This window comes from Cibotium barometz, chromosome 61 (genome assembly GCF_041138505.1).
Source record: "Cibotium barometz isolate CiBa-2024 chromosome 61, ASM4113850v1, whole genome shotgun sequence".
Taxonomy (NCBI): domain Eukaryota; kingdom Viridiplantae; phylum Streptophyta; class Polypodiopsida; order Cyatheales; family Cibotiaceae; genus Cibotium; species Cibotium barometz.
The window spans coordinates 37043639-37052434 of NC_141106.1; positions in this window are offsets into that span (position 1 = coordinate 37043639).

An 8796-nucleotide genomic window follows, 5' to 3' on the forward strand; every position below is an offset into this window, starting at 1 on the left:
CTCCATGTGATTGATAGCCTTTGCATTGGACCACTGTTTGACATGGAAGATGATGGCCATAATCTTGTATGCAAATATATGACCACCATCCAGCACGTGATATCCATCCCATGCATGGGATGGATAGGCTTGTAGAAGGTGTGTTTATGTCTCTGCCATACTGGAACATACAAAATCTTCGACATGAAAAGTAAGGTTGCTCAACCACTGCAACGATTCGCCATAGCAGTTGCACATGGAAATGGAGGAGCACATGAAATGCCAAAAGAAGCCTCATACCTGTGAGCCTCTCTCTCGAGCCTCTACCATAGTAATCAAAGTCTCACGAGCGTCCAATCCTAGCAATCTGGCACATATATGTAGCTTATGAAAACCAAGCCTTAGATGTCAGCTAGAGCAATCCAACCAATCGGGCATGCAACAAGCCTCAGATGTATGAGCCTTTGCCATGGTAATCATAGATAGACGAGTATCCAATCCCAGCACATAATCGAGCACGTATATGTAGTAGGTGGGAACTAAGCGTCAAATGACATGCACGCTAATCCTAGCAATCATGCATGCATATGGAGAAAATGCAAAACCAAGCTCAGATGTCAACCAAGCTCTGCCACCATAGGCAGTAATGCGCTTGGGGGAGAAGCAGGGAACGAACATGTGGTCGAAAGACTTACTAAAATTCAAGAAAAATTGACCACAGTGCCCATCATGTATATCAAGCCCTAAAAAAGAAAATTAATTAATAAGCACAAACAAAACATTTTGGGTCCTTACTATCTCCAATTTTGAGAGATGAATATGTTTTTTAAACCAAGTTTTACTCATAGTTTTTCAACTATTATAGCCTCCAAGAACAATTAGGATTGATTTGAAAAATGGCTAAGCTAACTCAGATCAATTCGCTAAGCTGACCATTCCCATGGGAAAATGTTGTAACAGGGAGCAAGGTTGCTTTTTGATTAGCATCATAACATTTTTATGCATTTTGGGTATAAAATACACCCACTTATTTTAAGTGAGCGTCAAAAACTAATGTAAACTTTAAAAAAGCGTATTCTTTTTACTAAACCCATCATTTTGAAAGATAACCTAGTCCATCAAAAATTATCCTTGATAGGGAGATCAAATCAAGTGCCATATTGTTTGTCAAGGATGGTTAAAGTTAAAACTTAAGAGTACAAAACCATTCAAGGGGTGGTATAACATGAACTATCACATATTATTTTTCAAAGATGGCTAAAGTCAAGAATACAAAATCATTCAAGGGAGTGTTCTCATCCTACACTATTACTCTCACTATTTTGCCCTTGCCACAACATTCACTCACGTGTCACTCTGTGGCTATCTCATTTTACCATGTATAAGAAGGGAGAGTTAAAGAGTGAAAGACAAGCTTTATTCCCATTTCAAATTCAAATTTTATCATAAAGAGGGGGTAGTGGGAGGTCACTTATATGATAAAAACGTATCTCTCTTTCTCTATCATCATTGTTTAAAAATAGAACACCCCATCATTGTATGTAAGGTGTGCCTATTTGAGGTCACAAATAAGTGAGCATACCTCACTGTAGCATTATATGGTAGTGATGTGTGTGAACACACTTAGGACCCTCGGGGCACTTTTTCCCTCACTACTAGGAGGTTTTTTCCCTCGTGCGTATTTACACCCTCTTATCTACTCGTTTTGGGGTGTGTACTTATCTTTTGTATCTGGCACACATTTGTTCATTCTAATCTAGTGAGTTTGTGTGCTCTCAAGGTTCTCTATCCTGTGTGTGTGCATTGTTGCAACCCTCACCCTAATTCCAACAATTGGTATCAGAGCTAGCTTCCTTGACACTTGATCTAGAAGTCTGTTTCCCTCCTCAATGACCCTGTTTTTCTATCTTTGAATGAGATACCCTCTTAGGAGAAGAAGGTATATACTGTAGTGTGTTGTATACAAAGTATACATAAATTTTCAGGGTCCGCGTTGCAAGTTGGGCGTGTTTTGGGCACCGCAAGGTCTCTGTAGACATTCTAGAGAGGCGTCATTTTGGATTGGTTCTGCTTGATTTTGGGTGTTTGGACTGTGTAACGGCAAAGATTTAGTGTGCAGCAGCATCTACAGTGTCTTCAATAACATCGGACATCATACTTTTGCCAGTAACACTCTATTCTCTACTTTTGCCACCAGTAACACTCTATTCTCTACTCTGTGTTATTTTTCATACACTCACATGCACATGCATTACTTGCACTTTCTGTGAAGCAAAGCATTATTCCTCATATTCGGTCACGTAAGACTTCAAAACAGGCATGGAATGCACTTGTTGCATTATACCAGGTGCACAATGAGGCACGTGTTGCATATCTATGCAAACAGTTGGAGTCTGAGCACATGAATGAGGGAGACTCAATGGACAGCTTCTTGACCAAGATCAAATATTTAAAGGAGCAGCTTGCTAGTATGGATGAGATATATCCTGATAGTACATTGGTGTCCACAGTTCTCAATGCATTGCCAGATTCTTATCAGAGTTTTTCCTCTACCCTTGATGAAGGGAAATCCAAATGCCCTTACATTTGATGAGCTAGTTTCAGTACTCTTGCAAGAAGAGCAGTCTAGGCAAAACAGATGTGTTATGCGAGTTGGTGACCAAGCTTTTGTTGCTAATCTGAAAGGCAAAGGTAAAGCTTCTTCACATGGTGGCTATAAGCCAAAGTCATAATCCTCAGTAGGTAAGGATGCAGAGAAAGGAGGTGATAAGCCTAAAAACAAGGAAAAGTTTCACTATTGTAGGAAGCCAGGGCACTACATAAATGAGTGTAAGAAAAGGCTAGAGAAGGAGAGAGAGAGAAAGAGAGAGAGAGAGAGAGAGAGAGAGAGAGAGAGAGAGAGAGAGAGAGAGAGAGAGAGAGCATAGGAGGAGGAGGAGGAGAAAACCTTGGAAGCCAAATCGTTCAACAAAGATGTAGTCCTGAAGCAACACTTTCATCTAGCTTGTTCAAGGAAGCAAGAATTGGAGAAGGTTTAGTTTTTCTTAAGGAAACAATAGAGGAGCTGCCACCACAAAGATGTGCATGTAGATTCTCATGATGTTGTTGTAACTCCATTTAATGATATCGACGGGACTCTCTTTGTTTGAATTGACAAATTTTATTATTTGAACTTAAAAAGTGATCCCTTTGTTGAGTTTTTAAAAAAATTATTTTGAGATCTTCCCGTGGGGATTTTAAACCACCTATGAAGTACCCAAAAAAGTTTGTGTAAGTGTACCACCTACTAAAAGCAAGGTGCCAATGGGAATCTAGATTTGTGAAGAAAAAAAAGGAGGAAAGGCGAGCAATGTCTCTTGGAATGGGGGTGGACTTATGAGTTCGATGATCCATGTTCATGCTTGGGTTTCTTAGAGTGTATGGTATAAGGATATGAACATCAATGTCATATTTCCTTGGGTGGTCATATCTCATATTCTTAAGATAGGCAATAATAGGATGCACTTGATGCAGAACTGGTATTGGCTCTGGTTCAACATCTTGAGGTAGATCCGTGAAGAGTATACCCTATGGTTAAGTCCTCTATCTGGCTCATGGATTTCATCAATTGGTTTCATGGGACTTCATGTAGCGTGAATTGCCTGAGGTTCCTCCTCTAATTAAGCTTAGCATACTTTGACTAGCTCTTGAGCTGCCTTTAACCTACTCTTCTCCTCAATTGGGTTTCTCGGTGGTAATCCTCTCTACCTAAGGTTGTGGGGAAAGGTGGGACTAGCATATTCAGGGCATCCTCTTCTAGAGGAGCCCTTTCCTGTCCTTGTGTAAGAGCATTTATTTCATATAAGCGAGGAATTCAGGATCAATTCATTTTATTATTAATGACTAAATTGATAGAGCCTCCAAGATCCTAAGTCACTATGTGAAGGGAGAACAGATGTACCTAGTGTACCTATCAACCCCAATCCAACAAGGATGAGATTTGAATAACATGGCCAAATGACCACCTATGCAATGCTATCATTGTGTAGGACCTCATCGAATAGCTAAGTCAAAAAAGGGATGGCTAGTACTTCTATGAGTACCTCCACCTTATACACACGGTGTGGAATAGACCATATTTGAAAGGGTTGTCCACTGAGAACAAGCACAATGGGGAAGGCACATGAGGCTAATCCTAGCACCAATATTAACTTGCTAAGTGTATGAGATGGCTTCATCCATACAATGCATCTTAATGCAGTTACCAGAATGCAAAATAGAAGAAGAGCCACAACGCACACTGCTACCACTGAGGCATCGACCTCACAAAGTCAGGGACACCAAAGACATGCAAGGATTCTATCCCATAAGGAAGTCCTAAAACAAGCACGTGCAACAAGGTGCTCGTGAAAGAAAAAGGCCAAGAAGATAGGCAAAAGGGATAGCCGAGTGGTCATAAAGGGTGGGCCTGATGATGGGACAACCACCAATGCGTCAAACTCCTCATCTGATGAGGAGAAGATGCTACCTTCAACCCCTTTTGTCAGAGGACAAATAGACCCCAATCATCATCCCTGGAAGTTAGTTGAATGCCCCATTAAAGAGAAAGAAAGGTTGAAGGCCACTCATCACTGGTCATGGACTGTCAAGCTCAATTAGAGGAGAAACCTCAAACAACGCACCTTGAAGAATGTCCTCCTATCCCCTCGACATGAGACCAATTAAGGACACCCAAGAATATAACAGAGGTCCCGATAACCAAGCACCCTCTAAGAGACCTCCTCGAATGGGAGGACCAATAGCTTACTGGGAAACCTGGTTGCAGAGTATCTCAAAAACCTGAGAGGAAATCACCCAAAACAACGGACATGGAAGTCCAAGTTTCGATACCCCACACTCGCAAAAGCCTACACACAAGCCTACACACAAGCAAGAGTGATCTAGCTTAGGGAAACTGCATCCGTTCCTAGAGACATTTGCAAGTCTCTCTTCCTTCCTTTCTTCTTAAATCCAAATCCCCATTGGCACCTTACTCCAAGGCAGACCAAGTCTATGGAAAGGTTTGCAGGATTGGATTGGAGAGAAAATGCACGAACTCGTAGAACTAGAAAGCTCCGACGAGACTAATGAGGATGGATTCATAGAACCACATGGAATCATTAGCGTCCCCAGGCAATAAACTAGGGCAATACTTTAAAGGAGACGAACTCAATGCAACACTACCCCTAACCTTCAATGGCCTTCAAGTCACGGCCATCCTGTACTTGTGAAACTTGCTGATGGAGCCACTGCAAGTCCCATAGGCCTTTTGTGGGATTTGAAGATAAAGATCCTTGGAACCAAATTCCAACACATCTTTGTGGTGATGAACTTTGGCCAACAACCTATTTCCTATGATTGCATCCTAGGACGTCCCTTCATGAGAGAAATCAAAATGATCCATGACTGGGACATAGGTCATATCTACATCCGAAAGAAATATCAAATGATCAAGGTCAACTTGTGCACTTGGAAAGTCCATCCTATGAGTGGCCAACCTTTCATGTAGAGGATTCGATAAAAATGACTCCATTCACTGCAGTCCACTTGTGCCAAACGTGCCATAAGACGATCGATGAGGAGTGGGATAGCAAAGAATTTGCGCAGCTCCTAGAGCAAGAAGACTCTGAGAATTGGATGCATATCCTTGCAACCTTATACATACTTCCAAGATGCACGGGTACCAGATTTGCTATAGCTGTGCTGATGGGCAAGAAATTGCATCCCTCTACATGTTGAGCACCGCTTGCATGCCCAATGCCACAAGCCATGAGCCTGGAGCGGTGGCGGTGGCAGTGAGATAGAACCATTACGAGGAAACCATATGCGCAAAACTCATAAATCCAAAAGCTTTCCCAGAAAAGAAGCACATGTCTTCCCGATTAAGTCGAAAGAACATTGGCTGAAATATGTTGGGGATGTTGATACGCATGCATAATTCTACGAAGTTTGACAAAAGGAGCTCGCCAACATCTCCATTCTAGTCAATACAGTAACCTCAAAACTGAAGAAACCCACTGATTCTTAACCTAAATCTCAAAAGATTTTTCGCTTTGTGTGCGAAATACAAAACAAAAAGTTAGCTCTCATGAAAAACGAAGCAAAAAAACTGATGGAATAAAGCTGAGGAGACTAAACAAGTCCCCAAACACTTTAGGGCTTTCAAGGGCGCTGATCATTTTGTACAATGTGAGACGGCACAAAGAACCCATGATGGGGAGCCAAGAACATCTTATGATGGTCCCGACCAAAGTTAGAGAAATTAACCTAGCTAGCCTAGGCAAAGATCCAAGACCCATCTACATAGGGGAAGACCTCTATGGTCTACAAAAGAAGAAAAAGACCTAGTCGCTCTTCTCATGGAATTCTAGGATTACTTCGCATGGAAATATACAAACATGAAGGTTGTGCCTCCCAAAGTAGTCAAACATATCATCCCCATGGTAGAGGGAGTCAGACTAGTGAAGCAAAGAGCTTACCCTATGAACCCCAAATATTTGAAGATTATCTAGGAGGAAATCGAATGCCTTATAGATGCCCGATTCATCTACTAGATAGAGCACATAGAATAGGTTTCACCCATAATGATACTGCCCAAAATAATGGTAAAGTGTGAGTGTGAGTGGATCTAGAAAAGGCCAATGGCACCATAATACGGGGTCACTATCCATTTCCTTTCACAGAGCATGTGCTTGGTAAAGTGTGAGTGTGAGTGGATCTCGAAAAGGCCAATGGCACCATAATACGGGGTCACTATCCATTTCCTTTCATAGAGCATGTGCTTGAGCGAGTCACTACTGGAATCACTAGATTCCCACTAATTCTGCTAGAATCCAACTTTACTATCACGGTGCAGAAAGGCTCACAACATGTCTTGGCTGACCATATGTTAAGCATCCCCAATGGTGAGCCACTAGTGGGTGTCTGCCAGCAGATGCCCCCTTGTTTTAGCTATGCTTGATTCTTGAATGGGGAGAGGAAATTGCACACTTCCTCGCCAATGGCCTACCCCCGAATAGCTCTCAACAAAGACCGAGCGTGATTATAGGGAAACTTTACAAGCAAGGAAAAGATAAAATCACGAGACTTTGTGTCCAAGAGAACGAATGTCTTTCTTCTAGAGCAGGCTCACTCTGGAAGCACAGGTAGACACTTCGCAGCAAATATCACTGCTTGAAAAATCCTACTGGCAGGATTATGGTGGCCCACTCTATTTGGAGGCGCTCAGGAATACATGCGATGAATGCCAATGACTGGCAATTCTCTAAACTAAGGATAGAATGCCCCTGAACCCAATCATGCCCTTACAAACCATTTTAGAAGTGGGGCATTGATTTTTTAGGACCCATTAGTTCGACAGCTCAACACACTCAGGTGCAATACATCATAGCCGCCACGGACTATTGCACAAAATGGGTCGAAGCTAGAACCACCCGCAAAGCTGATGCAAGATCCACTACAAAATTCCTTTACAAGTGTGTGACCACTCGTTTTGGATGCCCTCTTGAGTTGGTGAGTGACAATGGCGCACACTTCATCAAAGAAGTGATACAATTCTTGCTATAAGAATTCTTGGTCACTCAAAGGAAATCCTCCCCCTACTATCCCCAAGCCAATGACCAAGGTGAAAGCAGGAATAAAACCCTATGTGTTATCCTGAGCAAGACAGGGATGCGTACATTTTATGAGTAGAAACATCCGAGCAAAAAATTTTAAGCATTTCAACAAAGCATATTTCTTTAAGAAATATATATATTAAGGTAGAAACTATTATGTAAGTAACTATGATTTTCACTACAAATTCACAAAACTAGATGTAAAAAGATTATAGACCCGACTAGTATGCTAGCAAATATGATTTTGACTCTAAATTCACAAAGTATAGATGTAAATTTCACACCAAATAACAAAATTGAAATCTTAATGAAATTAATATTTCTTATAGTTGATAAGAAAAAATAAACGAGATCTAGTTGACGACCATAAGTTCACTCTATTGAGTAGGAAGCATGAGTTCAAGGCCAAAACTACATATACTCTATCACAATTGTTGATAGTGTCATACTACTATGCTAGTAACACATGATTTCCACTACAAATTCACAAAACTAGATGTAAAACTTCATTGCAATGCACATCAAAATCCTTTATAGTCTCTAAACTACGTAGGGCATTAAATCAGTATGTAAACTACATAGTCCTAGATAGATTTTGGGATGATGTGATGTTGTCTAGGGCCAAAAATTAAGTGTGTGATTCAAGTTAACGTCATATGAAACCCCAAAAATCTTTAAGAAGAGAGTAAACAAGCTATGGGGGTACTGTGTTTGGTTGTTCGGATTCTTACTTCCGACATTTAGGAGATGGTTCCATTCTCCTATCAGCTCTTTCCCCTCTCTCTTTACAGAGCAAAGCTCCCATAGCTACTCAAAATTGTATTTCGCGACGAAAACGAAAAATAGAAGTTGCTCCCATATGTATAGCCCTCATCCCATCCTCTCTCGCCACTTGCATAACTCCATCCGCACCATCATAGGAATATGCTATTATAATAATAGGAGCTTCCCATTACAACGCCACTGAAAAGGTCTTCAACCTTGTTTTTCCCTTGGAATATTTTCTATAACATGCCCGCCAGCCCTGATGATGGACGCCCCCCTCGGCGCAGCAACGCCCGCTCGCTCGACCTTGACACCAAGGCCGCCGCCTGGGTTTGGCACCTACACGCCTCCCAGCCGGACATTCCCACCGAGGGCAGCTTCCTTTCTCACAACAGGAGGAGGAGAAGCAGCGGCGGCG